The 12958-nt window shown below is 28.9% G+C and overlaps 1 protein-coding gene across 3 annotated transcripts in view; it reads left to right on the forward strand.

The window, feature by feature from the left end:
• The first annotated feature begins 101 nt into the window (after positions 1–101).
• Positions 102–12958, forward strand: part of LOC107442486 (Ras-like protein A) — a 42853-nt gene continuing 29996 nt past the window's right edge. Inside the window, exon 1 of one of the 3 annotated variants that reach the window (XM_016056065.4) lies at positions 102–241. The gene's annotated coding sequence lies outside the window, so the exon portion shown is untranslated. The remainder of the gene's footprint in view (positions 242–12958) is intronic. The other 2 variants (XM_071177460.1, XM_071177462.1) reach the window with 2 other exon arrangements.

The following is a 12958-nucleotide window of genomic DNA, read 5'->3' on the forward strand; positions in this document are numbered from 1 at the left end:
GAATCAAATCTCTTCTAATTTTGATTCTTTTCGTTAAACAAAGGGTCTTCGGTGTTTAAAAATAAGTTTTAATAAAATTAATATTGATACAATGCTCAGAAAGAAAAAGTTTTTTCAAAAACTAGTGATGATACTAGAATTACGTACACCAAATTTGGCAATAGAACACATGACAGGTGGGTAAATTCTGCTCTTCAAAGTTTATCTTGTTGAGCATTTGAGGGCGTGTTTTCCGGCATAGGTAAGCTTGTTTTGTCAAAAAATTACTTTTATCTCTTATTTTACACTCTCATACTTTATTTATAGTATATAAAGTTTGGTTCAGTTGTGTTTTTCTCGAAAATTTAATACTTTCTCGCTGACACAAACAATAACATTACCTCGTCCATTAGTTTCGTCTACCAGTAATTTTGATTCTGTTTATCCCATTGTCATTTTGAATAATTTGCAATGAAACTGCTACCTTAAATTACCTACTACAGATTTTATTTCCCAACTTAATTAGTTATTATCGCATTCTACAAGGCGGAAACGAATAACTCTTTGGAGTAAATCGAATCCCCAGTTTATTTAATTAGTTTCACTGTTTACTTGTCACTCTCGTCTAATGTATAATTTTCTTTTAACTCAAAATGTTGCACTACAAGATCACAATATTTATCATAATAAAGGACTTGTTATCGAGGAATTGTAGGAAACGTTTGGTTACCTTCATTTGAGTGTTATTTTATTATGTTTTCGTACTATGTCTTATTTAAGCTAATTCATAATATTACTCTGCTAGCTTAATAACTGTACTATGTTTGATTTGCTGCATGTTTATGCCATTATGTATCTAGTTTTATAAAAATATGTTAAGCATGTAAACCAACAGTAGTTAAAGCTTGTTATGGTAACACTGTTGTTTCATACAAGTGTGATGGTGTTATACTTTCATGTGGTAACTTATTTAAAATTGTCATAAATTATTTATAAGTTCAATATTTTAGAAGCACACATTTGTGTTTACTTCAATAGCAATATTTTAACTTGTATTTTCCATCTTTATCTTCTCTTGACGGTATAGTAATACAGTGAAACCTCTCGCGAGTGACCACTCTCTGTTCCACAGTATAATAGTCGTTAATGGTGGTTGGTCGTTATAAGGGATCACGAATTTCGAAGTGATGTGTGAAATCTTCACCAGTGTTTGTTTTTAATTTAAGCATGTTTGCCTGATGTGAATTTACTCAGAATTCACTGCACCAGTATTTTTTTACGGTTTAAGAATTGCCTGCGTGTTTTCTTTTTCAGTCTATTGACACGGTTCTGATAAGTTAATGTTCATAGGTTTTAATCGGGTTTCGCTGTATTATCCATTAAGAAGTATATTTCTTGTATGTGAAACAATAGCTGTTGAGTCAATTTTAAAATTAAATTCATTTATTATTGCTGTGTATTTCCTGTAATGATTAAAGATTAGTATAATTATAAGGTACTTTGTGGGAAAGAAATAATATACACGAACATGTTGCTCGTTTTTATAATATGTATATTTAGTGCTGTTAAATAGTAGTTTAGGGTTCGTGTACCGCTATATCTTTATGAAATTCGTAGCAGACTGGTAACAAAACTGGTGCCTGGTAATAACATTTTATATGCATCTGCTGTTTTTTTTTCATTTATGGAATGATTGCATTGTGTTAACCTTAATATAAATGTACTTCGAATTTAATAAAAAGTGTTGCAATATTTGATTCCATTTTAACCCTTTCGCTCCTAACGGGACACTTACGTCCCAAGCAAAGTCCCGGTCCTAAATCAGTGTTTAAAATCTGCATGAAAATATAACATCTTAGTTTTAGCATTCTAGTGTGCTCTACTCATAGTTTATGCTACCAAAATTGTTCTGTTGTAAAAAATAAAAACACTCGTCGCGGAAAGGTTAAATATGTGATGAAAGATTGGCTCCGACTGTATATTAACATTGTTAGATTTTTTTACCAGAAATATGCAGTATTATTTAAGTTTAACAAGTAGACTCTGATTTTGACTATTCAATCCAGATAATTGCATATGAAATGTTGAGCATCCCAATTAAACTATGGCACAGTGCTGTTTAAAATAATTATAGAGGTAACTAATTTTCAGCAGATTTTAAATATTGGTGCATGGCAATCCTAGTGTCTATTGGTTGATAATTTTTGTTTTTCATAATACAAAAATTTGCAATATGGAAATGGATAGAAACTATAACTAACATTTTAATTTAAATAAAAAATATATAAATTTAGATTTTAAAAATATATGTCGTACAATATTTTTAGAAAAATATATGGTGCATAGATTTTTTATTTCAATTGATACCTATTACCGAAATTAAGCATAGTTGGTGTCAATAATGATATGGCAATTTTTTAAGTTTTACCCGAAAAAATTCGAACCATTTCCTCATTAATTTTGCTTTTAATACATGGCTTATAGTTTTGGGTTTTATTTTAATTGGTACCTATTAACAAAATTAATTAAACATCAGTGGTGTCAAAAATAATATGGTGATTTTCTATATTTCTCCTGCATGAATTACTATTATATCTCCATTAAATAACCCTTTAGTAGGTAGCTTATTTTCATTCTATTTAGCACCTTTTACTAAAATTAATCTTCCTACATTGGCATTTAATTGTACGGTGATTTTTTTTTTATATCTTTCTCTCAAACAATTTAGAACCATTTCTAAATTAAATTTCCTTTGCAGTACCTTATTTTGTTATTTCAAATCCCGTTGATTTTAAATTATTTAGTTTTAAACATGGTGCATAGTGTTTTTAAAAAGTGCTCTTAAAGGTGCCTATTTTTGATTTTCTTTATTTAAAAGCACTTTAATGTACTTTTTTCATTGGGTGGTTTTAAAAAGTGCTTAATTTTCCCTTTTCCAAAATGAGATTTTATTTTCTTGGCCTTGTTGATTTTTGCCACGTATTATGCAAAAACGTGCTTTTCACTTTGTTCTATTAACCGTTTTCTCAATTCATTCAACCACAATCTATTTCGGCATACCATCGGTCCGTTGCGTATGAAAGCGACAATTTTTTTACATGTTTGGTGAAATACTTGCGAGTCCGAATGTGCTTCTGCTGAGCTGAGTTCGGCGAGATTATTGCAACTCTGCTGCATTTTACAAAATATTCTCAATTCCAGACTTTATTTTTCACCCTCTGATATTGAACTGAAAAAATCTCTTGATCATTTTATAATGGCTAATATAATCAAGAAAACAGTTATTTTATCATGATCATTTAAAGTCTCAGAAAATTATTTTGCATTTTGTTAATGTATATAGTGCTTAAAAAGTACTTAAAAGATGCTTATTTTTTGTAGAAAGAATTGGCTACACACCCTGCTAAGGAAAGGCTAAATTTTTGGCATAGTATGCCTGTTACCACGCTGAGTTTATCTGACGTAACTAATAAAAAAAATAATTAAACATATAAGAACTCCGTTTTTGATAAATGACAGCTATAAGAAAGCAGAGATCACTGAAGCTATCATTAAAGTTATCTGTAGTTTCATGTATATCAACGGCTCTAGTACTAAACCAATTAGAAAATTCCATTTTTGAACGATTTTTAGGATTGTGGGTAAAAGTTGCTCCTTTTACCAATTGACCAAATTTCATGACAATAGAACAAATGATTCTGGAATTATAAGAGAGAGACACACACACAAACAAACCAACTCTTCATTTTATTATTATAGATTATAATTGAAATATTAATAAAAATAAATCATAGCAATGTATTTAAAACTATATAACTGTGTTAAAAATTGTTTTATAGTAATGCATGTAAATGCACAATTCAAAATTATTGGAAATAAAATTAAGATTTATTATTAATATCTGCTAAAAAAACAGGCAAAAATGAAAAAAATTACAAATTTAATTTCACAAAATATTTAAGCATAAAATAATTATGTAATAATAAAATTTTGAAATGTCAATTCAAAAGTTCTGTATTTTTTTTTTCTTTTTCTTTAACTTATACTAATGTATTTCTGATAATTGAATGTTGTTAACAAAACAAAATATATTTACTATTAATTGTAAAACTCTGAAAATCAATGACAAATTTAAATAATCTTAGATTAAAATGCTTTGTATATTTTTAAAATAATCATTTCTCTTTTAAAAATATTAGTTAAAAAAAATTCAGTGATTTAAATTGTGGTTTAAATAAAGGAGCCCTGGTTGTAGGGCTTCACCATTGATTAAAAAAAAAAAAAAAAAAAAAAAAAAAAAAAAAAAAAAACATGTGATATGCATTGCTTTACATCATTGAAAATTCAAAGAGTGTAAAAAGCATTTGGTTTCGTTAAAATTAGTCCCTTATTTATCAATTATGCGTGAACATTAGCGACATTTTTCTGCACTGACGATATCAACTGTCGAAATTATATTATAACGTCTATGTATTCCATTGGGGGGGGGGGTTAGNTGGGGGGGGGGTAGTTCTTAGAAAAGTAAAGCGATACTATCTCTGTTAAATTAAATTTAAAAAAAACTCTCGGTAAAACCCAAAAAGGAATATTGGCTAACTCATCGAAGTTGCGTTGATTCGAAGCAATACTAGATGAGAAAGGTGAATCTGGGAAAAAGGCCATACATATTTCCACCAGTCACATATTAATAGTAATTGTATTGATTTGTGATTGATATAATTGAGCATATTTTTATAGTCTAAATCCAACAAACTTAAACAAAACAAACAATAGAACTTAAGATAGACTTCGATGATTTATATGTATTTAACTATATATTTGAACAGATTGCCAATTCTAACCTTCATTCCGTAAATATAATTGGAGTGCATTAAAGACAATTTTGTTTATTTTTTTGTCTCCCAAATCTTCTACTTTTTTTTTCCTCCTTGCATCAGATACAGTTTCTTGAACCGTTTTATTATCGTAACAATTATGGTATACAGGGGTTTGACAAAAATAATGGAAACAATTCCACGCTGAGAAAAATACTTTGAGAATAAGTTTATAAATTTTTGAAGTGTTTAATTTATGCGATTTCTCGTACTTATCAATGAAGTTTAAAGGTTTGGCGGCCCGACAATAAATTACAATCGGAAAATAGTGTTTCTGAACACCCTATACCAAAAAATGTAGCAATAAATTTGAAATTCGTAACAATTATTTTGTTTAATATATATGATAATTGGCAAAATTTCGTAAATCTAGCTTAAACATTTAAGGAAATTTGACTTTTTTATAAGAAACTATTTTTTTTTTTCAGTCTTACTATTTTTTTGCTATAACGTTAAAAAATTTTAATGAATCTAAACAATTTTTAGAGAAATTTAAAATTAATAACAAAATTATTTCAAAATTTACGAAAATTTGTTTGTAGCTGTTAAAGATATGAGTAATTAAAGTAGTCCTTTTATACTGCACATGCGTGGAAAAAATTTATTAATTTTTTTTTTACTTTTATCGTATTTAAGCAACTAATAAAAAAAAAAAGTCCGATTTCAATATCTTAAAAATTTAAAAAGTTTCAAGCAATTCTCTAAGTAGTTTCCGTTCTAAGAAAGCTCAAAATAATAACGGGTTTTCCGCGAATTTCATTTGTACTATAAATTTTATTTGTACTATTAAACTAGATTTATTAAAAATTTCACCGGCATTGTTGAGGAACGTCCGTCATAAAAGTATTTTTTTTCTCATGTTTTCGTTTTTTATGCAATCGTATTTTGGTGTATGAACGTTTATCGTAAAGTATTATCCTTTGTTATTTAGTTTTGTCTTTGTAGTCTAATATTTGTAGAAAACCCCGTATCATTTTGAGTTTCTTTTAAAAACTACAACTACTACTTAGAAAATTGTTGCATTTTCTCCGCTTATGCACAGTATAAAAGAACTACTTTAATTACTCTTACGTTCAGTTTTCAGCGAATTTTCTTCAAATTTTGAAGAAAAGGTTTTGTTCAATTTTATTGAATATTTTTAAAATAGAAACAAACAAAAAAAAANAATTTTTTTTTTTTTTTTTTTTTTTTTTTTTTTTTTTTTTTTTTTTTTTGTAAAAATGCCAATATTTCCTTACATATTTAAGCTAAGCTTACAAAATTTTGTGCAATTATCGCATGTAATTTCCAAAATCATTGTTACAGGTTTCAAATTTTTTGCTACATTTTTTAGCATGGGGTATTCAAACACACTATTTTCCGTTTGTAATTTATTGTCGGTCCTTTAAATCTTTATAAAATGATTCTCTAAGTATTTTTTGAGAAATATGAAAAAATTTATTAGTATATAAATGCTTCCATTATTTAGTCCACGTATCATAGTTTTTACAGATGCGACAGAGTTTCATCCGAATATTCATTGTGTTCATGCTGTTTCTAGAATCGAACTTTTTTGAATCTAATTAAAAAAAGCGTTTATAACGTTTAACAGACAAAGCAAATTTTTATCAGAAAAGTAAATTTTAAATTTGTATGTAATTGCCTTGGTATTAACTGCATGTCAACAACAAGATTAAAAAACCAGAGCGAAATATTGATATTTTCCTTTTTATTCCTCCGCTTATATTTTGTTTTAGAGACGCATTGCATGAACGGGCTTTATATTCTAGGATGTTTTATTATCAAGATTGTATTTAAGGTGCGTGTAATTTTATTATTGGTAATATTACCCTGCGTTTTGTAAGTAAAGAAGTCGTTTACCATAAGTTAATACAAAATTAATTGAAATTAATATCACGACTCCAAAATGTTAGGGTTATGTTTTGAGTGCTATCTTTTATTTACGTTTTCAGTTAAATTTAGATGGATTTACGAATTGGGATAAATGCTAAATGGATAAAAAATTAATAGGTTAGCATCGAAAGTCATAATGTAAAGCAAATACAATATCAATCCAGGTTTTTTTTTTTTCGAAAATGTACAAATTTTATGAAATTTCTAAGTTTCAGCATTAAATTTAATTCTCTTGTTGCTACTTAACACCTTAATCATAGTTTAGTTACAAAGTTTTAATAAGTAAGAAGATAATTCACAGGAAGTTCACAAGCGATTTATGTAACTTATCGCTTAAAAGAAAAAAGGAAAGAGTTACCTTTTTTTTCCTGGTGGTCATTTTAAAACGGTTGTGCAGTGAAGCTTCACAAATTATTACGGAAAAAATAAGTTTGTTCACCTCTGCATTTGTTTTCGTGACCAAGGAAATAGGACTACTCATTTTGAAATTTTCTAAATTGGCTTACTCAGCCTAAGTGCTCGTAAAGTGATAATTATAAGAAAACAATTGTTTAGTTTCTCTTATTAGCGCTTATCTTCTTATCTAATTAGAAAAGAAAACGGATTATTTTTATTAATATTTTTTCTTGTTTGCAATACAATTTTGAGATTTGTTGAGAAAGATTTGGGAATTTACTTTTAAAATGAAATTCGCGTACAAACTAAAATAATCCAATCGAACTTTTTCTTTTTTCTTAGAAAAATCCTTTTTTTTTTCTTTTTTGTGTGAACAGCCTAGAAATAGAAGGGGGTATAAATACATCAGTTTCCTCGTGTTTTTGCTGTTTGGTAATATTCAGCTTTGTAATATAATATAGAAAATATTTTGAATGCGTTATTTCTCTATTACATTCGCTTAGTTGCCAACTCAACTGGATTTCACTAGTAGTATTTTGTGCCAGATTCTCCTAGTTCTTGTACATTTTAGAATATTCTAAGTTTCTTTAAAAACGTCCCTATTGAATTGAAATAGAATTTATTACTTATTGAATACTTAAATAAGTATTACTAATACGTAATGAAACGAGCCTCATTTATAGTAATCAGTTTGAAGCTTTTTTTTTTAAAATTAACTATCAATAATAAATTATTTGTCTGTAACTATTTAAAATTATTAATTAACGCAATAAAAAAGTTCATTTCATGTGTTCATTTAATGTCAATCATAAATGGAAAATACTACAGACCATTTATAGTTATTAGTAAGATAAAGTTTTTGTATGCTGATGACAATTAAAATCCCTTAAATTCCCGGGCATTTATCATTAAATTTATATTATTTCGTAAAATCTATTATATTTTTTCCTATCCATGTTGCCAGCTATGCATTCGATTTGTATTAAGTTATATGACTTTGAATTACATGGTTTGGATTTGGTGATGGTGGTTATTTTATTTTGTTAATTTAGAAAAAATCATCTAACCTTAATTTAGCTCAAAGCCTTCTTTTAGAATACAAGGAGCCAAAAAATGGAGCTTATTTTTGTTAAAAACGAGGAGGGATTCAGCAATATTTAGCACTGTATTATAAATATTCGTCAAATAAACTCTCGACTTTTGCCAGTTTTGTGAAGATGGGATGTTATCAAAACATATTAATATCAAAGATTGCAAAATGTTAAATTAGAGAGATTTCGCTCTAAAGACATAAGATCTGTGCTATTCTCTACAGGTTAAGGCAGAACATACGTACGCAGTGTGCTGGATGCTACGTGTGGTTGCTTAAACTTTCTATTATCTCTTTATCTGTATTAAATTTTAGAGTATTTCCCTTAAACGACGCCAATTTCTTTGACCAAAGTAAAGGAAGTATTAAGGCACTTACGAAGTTTACGAGTCGATTGATTAGCACCAGCGTGAAACAGATTTAAGCTATGTTAATAAGAACATTAAGAAAAATGTTTGAATTATGCCAGATTTGCGGTTTGCTTGTTTTTATAAACGAGGGGAGAGTGTGACAAATTAATTTTTGAAATTTCATTCTGACCAAAAGTTAAAAAAGTTACCCCTAAGCAAAACTAAGCCTAAATATGTTTTTACAAAAATTGAAGGTAATTGACGTAAGAAGGTAAAATTGACGTAAGGCTTAACATAACAATAAATAGAAAAGGCGTACTTAATAGAGTATACTAGTATTTTGTTTCTAAGTTGCTGAATACCCGTTCTTCGTATGGGTAAGTAAATAATCAATAAATCGGCCTTCATCAATACTATGAAACCATACTCAAAACTGAAACACACAATTAACCTCACTTATCTAATATTTCATTCGTTATTATACACTTCCCTTTTTGGTATTTAGGAAATGTTTATTATAATAATTTTGAGGAAATTAACTCATGAAGAAACTTTAAATATTTGCACAAAAATAAATTCAACTTTTTTTGCAGATTAAATTAAAGATTTATCGATTATAGATTTATTTATATATTACTTTTTTATGTTGGTTGAGAATGTAATCAATCGCCTTTGTTTTTCTAAGCAAAACTAATACAGAATGAAATGTATTCGAAATCAAATCGGAGTGTCATATTTCATTAATTTATGAAAAAGAAATCCCAAAATAATTATTTTTTTATAATATACCTCCACATAAATTTAAAAATAATGCCAAATAAATTAACTTTAAAATTTATTCAAAACTTCTTTACAAAACAATGATTTAAATACTGCATTAGTTCTTGACTGACAAATATATCATTTTAAAAAAATGCAATTAAAGAATATATCAGCTTATTAGGAAAAATTTAGGGAAACCGAAAAGGCACAAAAGTTTAATATTTATGCGAAGATCATGGCACCCTTCAACGTTAAATACAGTACTGTTTTATAGTCTTCATTAAAAAGTGATTTTTAAAACAAAACTTGTTTAATAAAGTAACAGCTTTAATTGCAAGTATTACGCTGAAGTAGGGAAATAAATAATTCTTCAATACCAAATCAAAAAAATTATAAATTTCGACGTGTTCTGAATACTAATTTCATTAGTAGTGATCCTAAAAAAAACCTTAATACCTTTATTTTCTCTATTGCTAGAGCCACCCTAAAAGTCATTACTCACGTTGGGAAACAATCATTTAGATAATGTGGTTTTCCTAGTTGTGTTATGCTTCACATATATTTAATAGTTATTCCAATACGTTAACATCCTGTTGTTTCGACTATTTTTAGTAACTAGTATTTCACAATCTTTACTTTTATAATATAAAATGTTTCAATATTTCCCTCTGATTTCGGAATGTTCAGTCTTTTGTAACTTCAGCTTTGCTATTTAATTATTCATGCCTGTTCTATAACAAAACCTTCAATATGTATTTTGAACAAGATTTTATGAAATTTACAGATGTTTGATGTGACCGTTATATAAACGTGGCTGCAATTAATTTGTATCATTATTAAGCAAAAGAATAAATAAATGAAATAAAAAATTGCAATAGATAACTTATTAATTATTTTTATATGCCAGTGGTGGAAAAATACACGAATAAATACGACGCTAAAGGATATTGTTTTTAATTAATGACTCTCAATATCAATAATTATTAACTACGCAAATCTGTAATAACTTGTAATTCTTTAACTTCCTTTTGCGGTTGATTTAAATGATATCAATTTCTAGATTACTTTTATANGAAAGATTTGGGACTTAACTTTGAAAATTAAATTCGCGTACAACCTAAAATAATTCAATCGAACTTTTTCTTTTCCCTTTGAAGAAACTTTTTTTTTTTTAAAAGGCACAAAAGTTTCATATTTATGCGAAGATCATGACACCCTTCAACGTAAAAATTGCATGGTGATTATATTACAGTACTGTTTTATAGTCTTCATTAAAAAGCGATTTTTAAAACAAAAATTGTTTAATAAAATAACAGCTTTAATTACAAGTATTACGCTGAGTTAGGGAGATAAATAATTCTTCAATACCAAATCAGAAAATTTATAAATTTCGACGTGTTCTAAATACTAATTTCATTAGCAGTGATCCTCAAAAAAACCATAATACCTTTATTCTAGAATAGAGGACTATTGCTAGAGCCTCCCTAAAAGTCATTAACCCTTACGTTGGGAACTAATCATTTAGATAATGTGATTTTCCTAGTTGTTTTATGCGTCACATATATTTTATAGTTATTCAAATACGTTAACATCCTGTTTCGACTATTTTTAGTTACTAGTATTTCATAATCCTTCCTTTTATAATATAAAATGTTTCAATATTTCCCTCTGAATTCGAAATGTTCAGTCTCTTGTTACTTCAGCTTTGCTATTTAATTATTCATGCGAGTTCTGTAACAAAACCTTCAATATGTATTTTGAACAAGATGTCTTGAAATTTACAGGCGTTTGATGTGACCGTTAAACGTGGCTGCAATTAATTTGTATCATTATTAAGCAAAGGAATAAATAAATGAAATAAAAAATTGCAATAGATAACTTATTAATTATTTTTATATGCCAGTGGTGGAAAAATACACGAATAAATACGACGCTAAAGGATATTGTTTTTAATTAATGACTCTCAATATCAATAATTGTTAACTACGCTAATCTGGATATTGACTGGCATAACTTGGTAATTCTTTAACTTCCTTTTGCGGTTGATTTAAATGATATTAATTTCTAGATTACTTACGTTTTGTATGTTTCTAAAAAGCAAACTTCTATTTAACGAAACCCATGCTCTGTCATTATTTCACAAAATCGAAAAGATCACTTGTGATATTGTTAAAATAGTGAAACGTGACTGAACTTTCTGGTATTGTTCGACGAAAATCCAATTAAAAAAAATAATAAAGTCTTGACTCTTTTGAATGCTCAATAATTAACTTGATCTATTGTTACGATTATCTTTTATTGTGATCTTATTCATATAGTAAAAATTAGCTTTCTTAGTTTAGTTAAAGAAGGAAATAAAGTGGACTGTTTTTCAACCTTTTATTTTTACCACCACAAAAGTTTTTTTTTTCTTCCGAAGTAGTTGTTGGATATCTCATGTCAGAAAATTTAAAAGCATTTATAGAAACTGCATATACTATTGCAATCGAGTGAAAATATGTTTATTAAGTTTCTTTAAAATTAAGTGTTGTTATTTATGTCACTTGCCAATACCAATTACACTTTCTTGAAACCAAGCGAATTTTTTTAAGGGCGAGGGCGCGTTTCTTATTTTTTCAGTGGTGTCATCAGTGACCAAGAATATGACTTCAGTCACATAGATCACAGTCCGTTTTACAGGGAGGACCCATTCATACTTCATTCATTCATTCATCCACAGATCGTAATTTTGACCTAAACCAGAGAACGATCAATCTCACATTCAGTACCCCCAGCGGTATGTATTGATTTGTAATGGGAACTTCGATGACTTTGTGACCCCGATAGATTTAACGTGCACCAGTCACCATTTCATTTAGTACACGGGAATTTTTAGGGGGGGAGGGATTCGAACTCACGAATACGAGCCCAACGCCCTACCAACCAGTCTATCACAGTATTCGACAGTGTTGTTTAGAATACTCTTAAAGTGTTTTATAGAGCCGCGATGGCTCAGGGGTTAGAGCGTGCTCTTTCCAATGAGGTGAACCGGGTTCAAATCCCAACGATGACCGGCAGATACGAATTCCGCATCCGGCTTGCACCGACCACAATACTGGCGTGAAATATCCACAGTAGTAGACGGATTATGGGTTAGAGTTCAAAAAATTTAGGTCGGCTGTTCAACGACGGTTATAAAATAAAATAAAATGTGTTTTATAGGAGCCGTGATGGTTCAGGGGATAGAGCGTTCGCCTTCCAATGAAGTGAACCAGGTTCGAATCCCAGCGATGGCTGTCGATACGAATTCCGCATCCGGCTTGCTCCGACCATTGACGTGAAATATCCATAGTGGTTGACGGATTATGGGTTAGAGTCCCTTGCAGTCAGGCTAACCGTGGAAGGTTCTCGTGGTCTTCCTCTCCATGTACCGCAAATACGGGTTAATTCCATTAAAAAATCCTTCACGAAAGCAAAGTTCTCCCAATAATTGATCCAGGAGTTAATCTCTTGTCTTCTGGATTGTGTTCAAAAATTACAAGGCTACGGAGTTGAACATCAGTAGTCGTGAACCCAAAATTGGGTCGGCTGTTCAACGACGTTTATAAAATAAAATGTGTTTCATAGAAAGGAGC

Source organism: Parasteatoda tepidariorum, chromosome 2 (genome assembly GCF_043381705.1).
Source record: "Parasteatoda tepidariorum isolate YZ-2023 chromosome 2, CAS_Ptep_4.0, whole genome shotgun sequence".
NCBI lineage: Eukaryota > Metazoa > Arthropoda > Arachnida > Araneae > Theridiidae > Parasteatoda > Parasteatoda tepidariorum.